Source organism: Pinus tabuliformis, chromosome 6, assembly GCF_031772625.1.
Source record: "Pinus tabuliformis cultivar Carrire ecotype Pingquan chromosome 6, CPIR1, whole genome shotgun sequence".
In the NCBI taxonomy this organism is placed as follows: Eukaryota; Viridiplantae; Streptophyta; class Pinopsida; order Pinales; family Pinaceae; genus Pinus; species Pinus tabuliformis.
Genome location: NC_142292.1, coordinates 1,873,550,855 through 1,873,567,374, shown reverse-complemented (window position 1 = coordinate 1,873,567,374; position 16,520 = coordinate 1,873,550,855). Strand labels below are relative to the sequence as shown.

General features: G+C 36.2%; 1 pseudogene; it reads left to right on the top strand.

Moving 5' to 3' along the window:
- The first annotated feature begins 3,438 nt into the window (after positions 1–3,438).
- Positions 3,439–15,639, top strand: LOC149266635 (polyamine oxidase 1-like; annotated as a pseudogene).
- Positions 15,640–16,520: the final 881 nt, after the last annotated feature.

Sequence of the window (16,520 nt, the reverse complement as noted above, 5' to 3'; positions counted from 1 at the left end):
CTGTCACTAAATCCATAACATGGTCATGCTCACCCAATTCATGCATGAATCTCTCCGGCTTGAAAACCAAAGCATCCACCCCCCACACATTGGGATCTCTTCCAATAGTCCACACATTCACGATTACTATTGTTTTTTTAGGTATATTGTATCCGCATACGCTCGCGGTCTCTACAGATTCATGGGGAATCGCTAGCGGCCCCGTTGGATGTAATCGCAGCGTCTCTTTCACAACACATTGAAGGAACTTCATCCTTCCCACATCAGATCCGTTTACTTTGCCACGTTTTCCGACACAGGATTCTATTTCTTGCTGCAACTTTTTCAGGAGATGGGGATGTCTGAGCAGCTCACTCATTGCCCATTCTAATATGGATGCCGACGTCTCCATTCTAGCGATGAGTATGTCCTGTACAAACCAATGGGAAAACAGTTTATGTTGTCAATTAAAAATCAATGTAATATTGAATTGCTGAAGTTAATTTATTTGCATGTAGATTCACGGAGTTCTTCGGAATATTTTGAAATTTGAAGGACAGGGCAGAGTGTGGTAAAGAGGGATGTCAATTATGTGACCTTCCAATAGATTTCCTAAATTTACAATAAAAAAGAATCGATTTAGCTGTTTAACTCGATTTAAGATTTCCTATCTACATACAAACATAATCAATTTAACTGCTTCCCGTTTGGCTTTGGTGTCTCCCTTTATATCATTGTTATCAGCTGTCATCTGCAGCAACACATCCACGAAATCTTTAACATGCTCTGCCTCTGCCTCTGTCGGTCCCTCGCTGTGGCCGTCGCTGGAGTAAGGAATAATTTAATGACTTTTGAGATACACGTGGTCTTGTAGTACATCACGATTGTGGGAAGAGGTCATGCTGGCGGAGAGCAATGATATTCATGGAAGCAATTTATTTCAATACCAGAACTATCTATGCAATAATCTTATCTTAGCGTCTTATTTTTCAAGTTTTCCCAATTGCGTATGCAGACAGTATGTTAAAAATGACAATATGTTAAAAATGAACGTAATAAAAGCGAGCACTGGTTAAATATTGTCCAGGTGTGACAAGATGTCCTGCATTACATTCCATATATCTGTATATTCTTTATCTTTGAAGTCTGGACAACTATCACAATTTGCAAGTTGCCATATATCCATATATTCTGTATACATTCTGTATATCCGTATATTCTGTATCTTTGAAGTTTGGACAACTATCACAATTTGCAAGTTGCCATATATCTGTATATTCTGTATCTTTGAAGTCTGGACAACTATCACAATTTGCAAGTTGCAACTAAGGTTTCGTATATCTGTATATTCTGTATCTTTGAAGTCTGGACAACTATCACAATTTGCAAGTTGCAACTAAGGTGCATTGAATATGCTTCGATGTACTTTTACAGTCATTATCATTAATAAAACAAAACAAGTACATGAGATATCGTTGACATCCATGTGGGATAATTTAAAATATAATTGAAAGTGCTAAATGGTGTTTTTAAAAGTTGTTTATTAATGATATCAATAAAAAAATAGTGACCAAGTACATGACATATCATTGACATTCATGTGGGATAATTTAAAATATAATTGAAAGTGCAAAATGGTATTTTTAGAAGTTGTTTATTTAGATTTCTGTTTAATTAATAATATTTCATCTATATTAAATGTATTATAATTATTAATAATTAAAAAATAAAATAACAATTATTATAATTTCTAAAGTTATGAGAATATTTCATAGTACCCACTCATACATAACTTACTCTATATAATTTGGCACATTATTGCATACTTTTTTGTTAGTTTACTACATATTTTAAAAATAATTATTTTAAATATTACAATGACTTATTAAAAATTGAAATTTAAGAAAAATGATCTTAGCATGCATTATTTGAACAAAATATTGTAGCTTGAAGACTCTTTTATGTGATATGTCTTAGCCCTATTCAAAGTTGTAAAGTGTGTTTTTTTTATGATCTCCTTGTTACTAGTGGTAATGCTTCAAAGGACAAGGGGAGTGCTTTGATAGACAACAAGATGGGGCAAATGAATGGAGCAAAAATGATGGGAATTGAATAAAATCAAGTGGTCAATTGAAGAAGAATGGGGTTCATATGAGGATGGGAATGCTCTTTTTGATGGCAGGTCACATCCATTGCAACAATTCGGATATAACGCACATCCACTCTAGGATTTAGTGTTTCTTGGCTCCATGATGAAAATAGTGAAGAAAAAATACATGAAAATAATGATGACAAAATACATGTTAATCTGTTACTTGTGTTCTTTGATGGAAGTTTTGTAATGAATGAATGAAATGTGTTCTTTGATGGAAGTTTTGTAATGAATGATTGAAAAATACATGGTGAGAGAAAAATGCATATTATGCTAATCAAGGAACGTTTTTCACTTGTTGAACTTGTAGTATACATGTTAATATGTTACTTGTGTTCTTTGATGGAAGTTTTGTAATGAATGAATGAAATGTGTTCTTTGATGGAAGTTTTGTAATGAATGATTGAAAAATACATGGTGAGAGAAAAATGCATATTATGCTAATTAAGGAACGTTTTTCACTCGTTGAACTTGTAGTATTGAATTTAACACACTAACACTTTACAACAATGAACTAACAATCTTCATGATGAAAATAATAATATCGAAAGATTTATCTACATAATGAAAAAGGAAATATGGGATATTCCAATCACGTTCCGAGGCATTTTTTAAAATGTGGATGTGAGAAAAGGTTGTTGTGGAAGGTGTTGTTTTTATACGGGAAATTTCTTGATCATGGTGTGTAATCTTAATGTTGATAGGTGGAAGGTGTTGTTTGTATATGGGAAATTTCCTAATCATGGTGTGTAATCCTAATGTTCATAGATATGTCTACTTTAAAATGTGGATGTGAGAAAGGTTGTTGTGGAAGGTGTTGTTTGTATATGGGAAATTTCTTGATCATTGTGTGTAATCCTAATGTTGATAGATATGTCTACTACGTGGTTCTAGTTAATGGGGCATTGATGTGAGCATTCAATATATTTATATTCTTTATCAAAGTATTTTTTTGTTGTATTTGCGTAATTCAGTTTATGCCTTACGGCGTTTCCTTTGCAACATTTGGTGCAAATGCTAGTTATTTTCATTTAAAAGAATTGAAATATAGATTTAGAAACATTATTCTTACAATAACCTATTTAATAAAATATTAATTATGATGAGCGTAATAGTAATTACGCCGTAAGGCGTTCCCCTCTGAAATCAACTCCCCCAGCTGCCTCCCTGTCTTAATCTTAACCATCAGATCTATTGTTAGATGATTAAACAATGTTCTGCCGTTCAATTTTTAAAAACCTTTTAATGTAAGATTATTTAATGAAAATTAATTAATCACCCGCCTGTTACCCTAACCAACACGTCCGCGCGGGATATCAAGCGTTCGCTGCAGAGGAGGGTATTATTTGCTGTAGGAGGGAATTCTCGTCCGCGCGGGATATGAAGCGTTCGCTGCAGAGGAGGGTATTATTTGCTGTAGGAGGGAATTCTTTGCTTCAGACCGGAAACACCATCCACTCATTCATTCATCCTTTTCAGATCTTCGGATCCCAGTCCCACACAGTCGGTGCAGCACACATGGATTCTTCAAATTCTTCCTGCACTGCCATTATAGTCGGCGCAGGCATTTCAGGTAAGGAAATTGGGATTGTAGGAAAGGATCGAAAATGGGTTTAGTTCGTCTGTGTCTGCAATTCGATCATTTCTTTGTTTCTTTTGTTTGCTTATCCTTGTCATGTGAAACTTGGGTTGTAGGGATAATGGCTGCTAAGGTTCTCGCAGACAATGGAGTTAAAGACTTTCTCATTCTGGAGGCTGCAGATCGAATCAGTGGGCGGTTGATGAAGCATCAGTTCGCTGGCCTTACAGTGGAGGGTGGTGCAGGGTGGGTAGCAGGGGTTGGAGGCACCAAGATGAATCCCGTCTGGGAACTTGCCAAGAAACACAGCCTCCGGATTTGCTATTCTGATTATAGCAATGCTACATTCAACATATATGACCCCAGGTATTAACCCACATAAATTTTCTCAATGTGATCGTAGAAACAGTCATTTAACTTAAAATTTAATCTAATTGAAGGCTGTACATTTATGCTAGCGGTGTTCGAGTTCCTGGATCTGTTGCAGCAACTTGATATAAATTGGTAGTGGATTCTGCTAATCGTGCATTGGCCATTGAAGCTGCTTCTACCATGGCGGATGGGAGGGCAGTGGCTAATTCCGTTTGTCCATTTAAAGACTTAAAATCTGAGGAATTGTAAGTATTCCAAACCCCATTTGGGAATTGATAAATTTTGATTAAATTCTCAGCCTCTAATGGAGCTTCATGTTTATATTGTTTTTGAAATGCTTCAGCGTTCCATCAACGCCATTGGAATTGGCCATAGATTATATGTTGCACGATTTTGAGATGGCAGGTAGGCTTTTCATAATCCTTATTGTGTAACTCACATATACATTACAATCGTTACATATTACTGATTGCTAACTACTAATATGAATACAGAAGTGGAGCCAATCCCGACATTCACTGAATTTGGAGAACGGGAATTCATGGTTGCTGATGATCGGGGCTACGAATTTGTTGTTCATAAATTGGCCGAAGAATTTCTCAAATATTCTAACAGCGGGCATGTGATAGATGACCGACTAAAATTGAACAAGGTAAAAGCTGTACCTTGCGTAATGAACAGACAGATCTTTACTATTAAGATTATTAAGAAAGATTTTTGTGACGCGAATTAGGTTGAGAAAATTCTTTTGATATTTAGGATTCTACAAAATATTAAGAGAAGTGGGGTATCTAAATTTTAATAGTCTTTTGGAGTTTTTAGGTTTTTAAATAAATTCTATTGAAGATGAATATTATAGACAAAACCATAGTTTGTCATAACCCTAACTCCAAAATCACTTTTAATTTAACCTAGTCAAATTTACCTGAATCACTTAACATTCTATTTATCATATAAATAATCTTTATCATAAACTTTTTGAATCATCAAAAAAATATATCATCATATATAATTTTCTAAAAATATATATTAAAATAATATACCTTAATATCAACTCTACCTTAAGATGAACTATACTGACTGGTTCAAAAGTACAACACAGTTATCTAAAAAAATTCTTAAAACAGACCTATCACGAATCATCATATTAAAAGACTGTCGAGCTGTACTCTGACGGATTTCTATTTTTTTGATGTTTTAGGTGGTAAGAGAAATACAATATACGAGCCAGAGCGTTACTGTTAAGACAGAAGATGGCTCAGTTTACAATGGAAAATATGCTATTGCCTCTGTTAGCCTGGGTGTGCTTCAAAGTGATCTTATCAAGTTTAACCCTGCTCTGCCTGTAAATACATTGCCTACCGATCTCTGTCAACGATAAACGCTTTTCTTTAATCCATATTGATAATTAAGGGTGTTTTTATTTTTTGGGCGCATTACGTACATAAATATTGACCAATAATGGATTTAATATGATTGCTGTGCAGGGTTGGAAAAGAAAAACTTTCTTCGATTGCGATATCAGAATCTACACAAAGATTTTCTTAAAATTTCCCAGGAAGTTCTGGTCAACGGGAGATGGGACAGAATTCTTTCTTTATGCTGACGAAAAGCGTGGATATTATACTTTCTGGCAAGTGGGTACTAGGGCAGAATAGTGTTCTTACATAGACAACGCGTTAACAATATATTATTATTATTATTATTACCAGTACTGATGGAATTTTGATTGATACTGCAGCACATGGAAAATGCATATCCAGGATCGAACATGCTGGTTGTAACGGTCACAGACGAGGAATCGAAGCGGGTAGAGGCACAGAGCGATGAGGAGACAAAAGCAGAAGCAATGGTAGTGCTGAGAAAAATGTTCGGCGATGGCATTCCCGAAGCAGAACAAATTCTGGTTCCAAAATGGTGGAGTAACCGGTTTCTGGGAGCTACAGTAATTATCCTATTTTGGTGGACAAGCAGCACTTCCGCGACTTATGGTTAAAGATGAAAACACAATGACCAATATACCTTTAATTTGTACTCAAAACGAGTAGGCTTCGATATAATTCATGTGAAGATCTTTAACAGTTTGAAGCTGAAACGGATAATGTTTGATTGAGTACAGGCACCAGTCGGTCCCGTTTACTTCACGGGAGAACATACGAGTGAGAAATTCAATGGATATGTACATGGTGGTTACCTCTCAAGTCTGTGCTGCTTTTTTTTCCTTGGCTATAATATTATTTTTTTTGCTTTTTAAGTTATAAATTTCTGGTGTATCTGATACTGTGATGTTTTATTTTTCACTATAATATTTTTTTTGGTTAAGTTGTAAATTTTTTGGTTATCTGATTTATAGACTCTTGGATATATTCTTAATTACGCCGTAAGGCGTTCCCTCTGAAATCAACTCCCACATCTGCCTCCCTATCTTAATCCTAACGGTCAGATCTATTGTTAGACTATTAAACAATGTTCTGCCGTTCAATTTTTAAAAACCTTTTAATGTAAGATTATTTAATGAAAATTAATTAATCAGCCGCCTGTTACCCTAACCAACACGTCCGCGCGGGATATCAAGCGTTCGCTGCAGAGGAGGGTATTATTTGCTGTAGGAGGGAATTCTCGTCCGCGCGGGATATGAAGCGTTTCCTCCAGAGGAGGGTATTATTTGCTGTAGGAGGGAATTCTTTGCTTCAGACCGAAAACTGTACAGTTTGGGTTTACCGTACTTCTTTTTTGTTGTTTTATTCATTTTCTATTGTTTACGTATTGACCTCTCATCGAACCTGGTTTGGCCAGATTACTGGGTGCAGAGTAGAAGGCTTCTGCTTTTTGGAGATTGCTCAATGTAAATTTTCAGAAATCGTCTTGATTAATTTCTGTGGGGAATCTATCCACCTTTTATTTTGAACCGAACTTACTTGGATTTTTTGTTTTTTGGTAGATTCACTTCATACCGGGTATATATTTGTATGTACAATTTCTGAGAATAAAATCTTGGGATTTTGCCTCATCATACTATGTAGCAAGTTGCAAGATTAGCTCTGAATATGGAGAACTTGACAAGCGCCAGAAATGGCCTGTTTTCAGTCTTATGCTTTATGCTCTGCTTCCGGCATTTAGAGGAAATGTGATCTACTTAACTCTGTTTATTACTGTAGAAATTTGAACGGATGATTGATGTGCTCTACTATGGCAAGGATTTTGATTTTGTTTTGGTTTTCTTTTTTATATGGTTCATTTTTGTGAGCTGAGACATTGGTCTCTCAGGTTTCAGGTTCAAGTCTTCCCTGAATGAAAAAATGTGTCACAAAAATAATCCCCTTTCATGGTTTTTCCTCGTGATTCTGTTCAGTAGGAAATCTTTCTATTTATGATACAATTAACCATTTTACAGAAAGCAGCATCTATCGTGTACTTTTTTATAAATATTATGTCTTTTGATGGTCACATCGCATGCTATGTTTTAGCGAATTATATGGTCTGTAAACACAATTTTTAGTGAGTTGAGACATTGGTCTCTTAGGTTTCAGGTTCAAGTCTTCCCTGAATGAAAAAATGTGTCACAAAAATAATCCCCTTTCATGGTTTTTCCTCGTGATTCTGTTCAATAGGAAATCTTTCTATTTATGATACAATTAACCATTTTACAGAAAGCAGCGTCTATCGTGTACTTGTTTATAAATATTATGTCTTTTGATGGTCACATCACATGCTATGTTTTAGAGAATTATATGGTCTGTAAACACAATTTTTATTTTATTTATTAGAATTCTTTTTGTAATTTTATTATAATAAAATTATGAATTTATAATATGTGTCTTCATGTATTACCCTGATTAAGTAGCTTTACATGAAGAACTAGCCTGATCAGTACATTTTGTCATCTACAAAAACCTCTAAAGAAATACACCACCAAAAACTGTTAGCAAAATTAAAAAATCGGGCATAAAAGCCAATCGGTCTATGAGTGAGTTAAAAAAAAAGTGGACTAGCAGAGTAACAGAAAAGTGCATAGCCGTCCCAATCCAGTAGTTTGCTACACCACTGAGAGCGAGTAATAACAATAAATATCAGACAAATACATAGTCAAGATTGTCCATGAATGTCAGCTAAACAAACATTGACAGCTAAAACAAGAGCTGTAAACAAAGCCAAAAGAGATAAAATACATATATGTCGATCCATGTGTAAACAGTCGCAATTTGCATTTGGTGCAGGGATTGCATCCTAAAAGGACTGAAACTATTCATATGATTGGTGGTTAATCTGTTCAATTATAGCTCAAAGATTATTTTCTAAAAGGAGACCTTTTGACTAGCCGTCTGCTGCATGTATCCTTTCCATGTAAATATGTGAGCATGAAAACAATATGAAGGTATCAATATTAAGCCAGTTAATAAATGACATTGAGTCCCCCGTAACTGAATGCCACAATTCTTTTTGGAAAACAGAAGCAAGTTTTTGCAGGCCAAAAGTTCCCAACCCCATTTTAAATTGTGATTTTGAAACTGTAATCGAGAGAAAGGAATAAGATTAACCCTACTTCACTGTTCTGACCATTGTTGATAAAGTCACTATCAAAAAAAGCCCACGGCTTGAGTATCAATACTTTCAGAAATAATAGCACTAGGGACTGCAATAATACCTTGTTCTGACCATTGTTGATAAAGTCACTATAAAAAAAAACCCACGGCTTAGAAGTATCAATACTTTCAGAAATAATAGCATTAGGGACTGCACTAACACCTTTTTCCTGAGGGCAGTGGCATCAAAATTCCAACCCCTTATGTGCACAGGAACCGAAAGCTTGTCCTGGAAAATCTTGTCAGGTAAACACGATATATATATATATATGTGTGACCATATTTTTTTAAACTTTTTTTAAAAGGAAGTTGGTGGTCATTTTCTTTTGCCAAAACCCCAAATCTCACGGAAATTCGCCTTTGACATAGCCTTCACCCATGAATTCTTTGCTTCAGACCAGAAACTGTACAGTTTGGGGTTACCCTACTTCTTTTTTGTTGTTTTATTCATTTTCTATTATTTACGCCTTGACCTCTCATCGAACCTGGTTTGGCCAGACTACTGGGTGCAGAGTAGAAGGCTTTTGCTTTTTGGAGATTGCTCAAGGTAAATTTTCAGAAATCATCTTGATTAATTTCTGTGTTTCATGGGGAATCTGTCCATCTTTTATTTTGAACTGAACTTAATTTGATTTTCTTTGTTTTTTTGTAGATTGACTTCATAATCCTGTCCCCCGCGAACCCCCTGCGCTTGGTTCGTTGGTTCCTCCAGAAGTTCCTTCAGGCATCTGTAGCTTCAAGGCCAGGGTTCTTTGTTCTACAACTCGGTGTCAGTGTCTGCTCATTGGTACTTCGGGCCAGCTGAGCTGCTTAGTAGAATCAACACAGGAGAGTGCTTTAATGAGGTTTTAATGGCCTCTGAATTTACGTTGGGGGTGATTATATTCTGGTTATGTTTTATATCTATATGCATGTGTTATGATATGATGCTACTGATCATAGTGATGCAAGCCACTTTTCCTATATGATGAAACATGTGCGCATGATTGTGATTGTATGGCGCATGACTGTATGGGATAACTCCAGGTTGGGAGTCTGACAGAAATAACCACGAAGGGTAACTTGTGATGTTGAGCATTTTGTTTTGACTATGTTACATATATTGTTCATCTACTTGATGTGTGTGTTCATGCATGCACAGGACACAGGGTAAAGCCTTGCCAGCTCGCCAACAGATGGGTGTGGGACATAAACAGAATGCAGCATTTTCAGCCTTACCTACCCTACCTTTCAAAAAACAAGCGAGGGCTCCATACTATTACTCTTTTAAGTGGGGGATCTACTGATGAGCTGGGAGCATAATCAATCGGCCATATCAGCGGCTTCGTCCAAAAGGGTAGGCTAGAATATAGCAGGGATTACTCCTCGCCTTTTCAGTCTATGTCTATGTCGTTCTATCCGTTCGAGTAAGGGGCGAGTCATCAGCTGTTTCCTTCTCATATTTATATCAATATATTTTTCCAGACGTTCAGTGAATACCTGCCAGCCGTAATATGGTATGTTGCGGAATTGATTTGTTTTGGATCCCGATCAAGCAACAAACCCCATTCAAAACAACTCAAATCAAACTCAAATCATGTAGTTTCTTTATGAATGATGCTGGAAAACCCTTCAGCTGGGGCACCCTATTCCGGGTGACCCAAGCCCACCATACCCTGTTGGGAAAGCTCCAGGTTTGAAGCTTTCATTTCCTTCCACTATTCTAATAATTCTGATTCCTGGGAAAAATTCTCTTAGTCTTATGAGGGTGACGATATGGCTCATATTTCTCTTTTTTAGGAACAGAGTGTTGAGGCTCAAGCTCTAAATGACAAACAACACTTCCAACAAGAGTTGAAATAGCCACCTCATCAATTATTTCAGCATAGTTAGCAGTAGGATGCTCTGACAACAACTTAGTCATAACATGAGTGACAACATAAGCTACAACAACATTCTCAAGTTCTTGCCTATTAGGAATAGCCATCTCATCAATTTGTGAACCACAACCAGCAATAATCAACAATAGGTTGCTCTTCAGTCTAAATACCACCAGCAACAAACAAAACTTTCCTGTGCTCAGCAAGGCCAGGTGTAGGCAAGGAGGTAGAAGCAACATCATATCCAAAACATGATTTATATGTTTGTATCATATAGGAAATAGGAACAACAATACCCTGCCCATTTTTTCCAAGTCCTCGTCCTGTATATCCCATTTTTCTCAGCAGTAAAGACCCAATTCTGATATTGTGGTTATCAAAGCTAGGAGAAGCATCATTAGTAGCCAATAAAGCATGATGTGAAACTAAAACATCGACATTAGTAGTCTTACAATCAATAGTCGATGATCCTGGTAGCTCAATACTCTTCTTCTCAGAATGCTACAATCAACCGACTTCTTACTCAAGGTCATGTCTGCAAACCAACAATCCTTGAATCGTTCGATCCTTCTTAGTCGGATGCAGCAGCAAGGAGTCATAATATTCTTTCAATGCCTTATACTCATCAAATAGTTATTATCTTCTTGAAGAGGGGAAACTTCTTCACAAAGCTTAGCAAGAGAGGCCTGCAAGTGGGCAACTTCATCAGTAATGCTCCATTTTGCCTAGCTTTGTTTTGCATATGATCAGGATTTCTATCCTTGGTCAGCATGATGACTTGTCTTATCTATGGCATGGGAACTAATAATTCTATGCACTGTTTTGGCTATTGAACATACTACTTATGTATATATACATGTGTGTTATGATGAGATATTGTTTGTAATATTGTCTGTCGAACTAATTAGAATGCATGGAATGAATGATGTTGATATGGTTGCTTATGTGATTATCAATGAAATGTGGTATCAATAGTTGGATACTATGGTTGCGACATATGATAATAAATGACTGTTGATGCTCTTGAGAAAGTGTGAACTGTGTAAGATTGGCCAGACTTGCAGGAATCACCACTGCCCACCTAAATTGTCCACGTCATCATTAATGTGGAAAATTGGATTATTATGTATTATTTCAAGAAGGAAAACAAACAACAGATTCCATGTATTTTAACCAATTAATGATGCAACCTATAAGAGCTAACCAAAACTACAGACATCATAAGAACAACCAACTATAGGTGGTTCATTGATTATGAATTTGATAGCCTCCAATTTCTGAGAGAATGTCTTCAGTTTTTCTAACATAATATGTTTACTGTAAGAATACTACCTAAAAGTAACGGGCATGAGAATTCCCATATTAAGGATCACTGAATCTCTAGTAGCAGAAAAAAAATTATTGTCCTTGGCCTAGTCCTAGTTTAATCTCTGGCCCTAGTTATTTTGATATCAACAAAATAGGAATTTGAGGAATTAAAGCAATGGCAGGTAGGAGAGGCTTACACTGGCCGGTGTTGATTCATTATTTGAGACAAGACTTGTGAATTTGTGCATAGACAATTGACTTGTTTGTCCTGATTTTGGTGATAAATTTTGCAGGGTACCGGTGCCTTGTGAAAACATACCTGAAAAGAAACCAGGGAAGCAAACATACGCTTCTCCCACTAATCCAATTCATCAAGCTGACATAACATAAGTAAAAATAGGTCTTGCAAAATTTCAATCCTTATAGCAAAATTTACCTAAAGATTTCGGTAGGATTGCCAAATCCTATTTCAAGCTATGACACAATTGACTAGAGAATAAGATTTGGTGAACATGCTCTTCTTGGAGGCCTTGGAGGTTTTTTCCAACTGGATTTCAGGTTACTGTTTACATTCCCATCATTTTCCCTCTCCGAACATCCAGAAAGGGTATCCATGCCTCTTGCAAGACCCATATCTTCAGACTGGTTTGTAACCGCAGTAACAGTCGACTCCTTCACTGTATTGTGATGAGATGAAAAAAACAACTTAGCATTTGTCTCCTGGACAACCCCACATTGAAGTATATTCTTCCTTTCCTTGTCATCTTCTGATGCATTAGCTACTAATGTTAAGCTTAACCTATACCTTATTTTTCCAAAAAACGTTTTGATCAATGCTAGGAATGGTGGAGCCTCTGCTTCAGTGACTGTAATATCACTTTCTAAATCATACTAATTTGCCCTTCCTGATTTTAAGACAAGCCCATCTATATCTAAATACGCAATGAGTATATTAGCATTCTTTTGAACAGTAGCACTAAAACTCAAGGGCATAATGCACGCTTGTTTTAATTGCATGCAGCTCCCCAGCCCATCCATTTGCATCACAGTAGTGAGCCTAAAGGGTACCAAAAACTTCTTAAACTAAAGCAAAACTGCCATTCCTATCAATTGACAACAACATAATCTCCAAATTCAGCAAAGGGGCATGAAACTTCCCACTAGATGACAATCTTGAATGAAACCCAATGCCCAAAAGAACATGCAAAACTCATGTGGGGACCTAAATTCCCTACTGCAGGTTGGTACCCAAATGTCAAATTGTTCTTGAGAATTAGCCTGAGATAGCCATTCTCATTACACTTTCTTTAATTAACAGGCTTTGCTGAAACCATTCTTGTACCTACTCAGCAATTTTGAGCTTGATTAGCACAATAACTTCAACAAGATTTGAATGCTGAAAACCAACATCTGATAACTATACACAATTCAAGGGTTCCCTAAGCTTGGCTAGTGGAATGGAACAAATTTCTGCAACGTGGATAGTGTTCTGGCTTTCCTAATATACAACGATCGCTAAGCATAATCATCTGACGTTTTGCAGTGTTTAAGCATGTTTTTTTGACTTATTTCCAGGAATTTTTCTATTACAAATCTGTCCCATCACTAACTCTGGCCTCTGGACTCTAGAGTTTTGGTGTTTGGAATTAATATATAGTATTCATGCCCATGTTTGTGTTTGTCCGTTCCATAAGTCGCTCAGCCTGCCAGACCCACATGTTCTGTATGCCAAAAAAAAAATATGTTTGGCATTAATGTTGTGAGATCGATGGCTCATCCGGTGTCAATTATATTAATTAAAAGAGTAGTCCAACGAGGTAGAAATTTCAATGCTTTCTTTCAGGTGGTTTGGAAGCACATGAGGATATGTTCATGGTGTCAGGGTATATCAGTTGTTGCCACTATCCACATTTTTTACAAATCCTTGTACTATTTTGTATATAAATATCCCTACATTGACTGCTAAGCAGAGAACTGCTCATTGAAGTTTTTTTTCAAGCTTTTGTCTGGATTATTCAAAGTGTCAAAATTAACTTCACAAGCTGATTGATTTTTACTACAAAGGAAATCTGAGTTTCATCATTTCTTCATATTTATTTTTGCAGCTAATGTGGAGGAAAAATATTGACTTTCTGGCAAATGTTGGACACAGACATCACTTCTAATGGAATCTACAATGCCAAAAAGTTCATGACCATTTTCACATGTTCTCACACTAATAGGCAGTCCGGAAAATCTCCAGCCACCATTGTTGTCACCTTGATCTCATCCTCTACAAATTAAGAATCTAGTGTATGATATAGATTGGTAATTTGTCATTTCCAAATTAAGCCCCATTTGGTCGGTACTTATAGTTTGTTAAGAAGTCATAGTTTTATAATTATAATGGCGTTCAAAGTGGTGAAGTCTCTTGCAAGTTTTCAGTTGTTGTTGAATTTCTACATGTTTCTTGTTGTGGGTGCTATTGCTAGATGGGCTCTCAATGACACCCTTTACCACACATATTGGTACTTACTAATTTCTTAGTAAATATACATATGTCTTTTCTGGTACTGCTTTGATAGCTGCGATTGTAAGGGTTGCTTCATGCCTTTCATGACTCCATCATTTCCGGATTTTGCGTGCCCTTGGCTTCCAGTGCTAAACGACGGATCCAAATGCACTTGGTATGGATTAAGATGTGTTAGAAACAAAATAAAATTTTTGTGGTGCCCTTTACGAGATGTGCTTCGATATAATTCATGTGAAGATCTTTAATAGTTTGAAGCTGAAACGGATAATGTTTGATTGAGTACAGGCACCAGTCGGTCCCGTTTACTTCACGGGAGAACATATGAGTGAGAAATTCAATGGATATGTACATGGTGGTTACCTCTCAGGTCTGTGCTGCTTTTTTTCCCTTGGTCTGTGTATCTGATTCTGTGATGTTTTATTTTTCACTATAATATTTTTTTTGGTTAAGTTGTAAATTTTTTGGTTATCTGATTTACAGACTCTTGGATATATTCTTAATTACGCCGTAAGGCGTTCCCCTCTGAAATCAACTCCCCCAGCTGCCTCCCTGTCTCAATCCTAACGGTCAGATCTATTATTAGACTATTAAACAATGTTCTGCCGTTCAATTTTTAAAAACCTTTTAATGTAAGATTATTTAATGAAAATTAATTAATCAGCCGCCTGTTACCCTAACCAACACGTCCGCGCGGGATATCAAGCGTTCGCTGCAGAGGAGGGTATTATTTGCTGTAGGAGGGAATTCTCGTCCGCGCGGGATATGAAGCGTTTCCTCCAGAGGAGGGTATTATTTGTTGTAGGAGGGAATTCTTTGCTTCAGAACGGAAACTGTATAGTTTGGGGTTACCCTACTTCTTTTTTGTTGTTTTATTCATTTTCTATTGTTTACGTATTGACCTCTCATCGAACCTGGTTTGGCCAGACTACTGGGTGCAGAGTAGAAGGCTTCTGCTTTTTGGAGATTGCTCAATGTAAATTTTCAGAAATCGTCTTGATTAATTTCTGTGGGGAATCTGTCCATCTTTTATTTTGAACCGAACTTAATTGGATTTTTTGTTTTTCTTGTAGATTCACTTCATACCGGGTATATATTTGTATGTACAGTTTCTGAGAATAAAATCTTGGGATTTTGCCTCATCATACTATGTAGCAAGTTGCAAGATTAGCTCTGAATATGGAGAAGTTGACAAGCGCCAGAAATGGCCTGTTTTCAGTCTTATGCTTTATGCTCTGCTTCCGGCATTTAGAGGAAATGTGATCTACTTAACTCTGTTTATTACTGTAGAAATTTGAACGGATGATTGATGTGCTCTACTATGGCAAGGATTTTGATTTTGTTTTGGTTTTCTTTTTTATATGGTTCATTTTTGTGAGCTGAGACATTGGTCTCTCAGGTTTCAGGTTCAAGTCTTCCCTGAATGAAAAAATGTGTCACAAAAATAATCCCCTTTCATGGTTTTTCCTCGTGATTCTGTTCAGTAGGAAATCTTTCTATTTATGATACAATTAACCATTTTACAGAAAGCAGCATCTATCGTGTACTTGTTTATAAATATTATGTCTTTTGATGGTCACATCGCATGCTATGTTTTAGCGAATTATATGGTCTGTAAACATAATTTTTAGTGAGTTGAGACATTGGTCTCTTAGGTTTCAGGTTCAAGTCTTCCCTGAATGAAAAAATGTGTCACAAAAATAATCCCCTTTCATGGTTTTTCCTCGTGATTCTGCTCAATAGGAAATCTTTCTATTTATGATACAATTAACCATTTTACAGAAAGCAGCGTCTATCGTGTACTTGTTTATAAATATTATGTCTTTTGATGGTCACATCACATGCTATGTTTTAGAGAATTATATGGTCTGTAAACACAATTTTTATTTTATTTATTAGAATTCTTTTTGTAATTTTATTATAATAAAATTATGAATTTATAATATGTGTCTTCATGTATTACCCTCATTAAATAGCTTTACATGAAGAACTAGCCTGATCAGTACATTTTGTCATCTACAAAAACCTCTAAAGAAATACACCACCAAAAATTGTTAGCAAAATTAAAAAATCGGGCATAAAAGCCAATCGGTCTATGAGTGAGTTAAAAAAAAAGTGGACTAGCAGAGTAACAGAAAAGTGCATAGCCGTCCCAATCCAGTAGTTTGCTACACCGCTG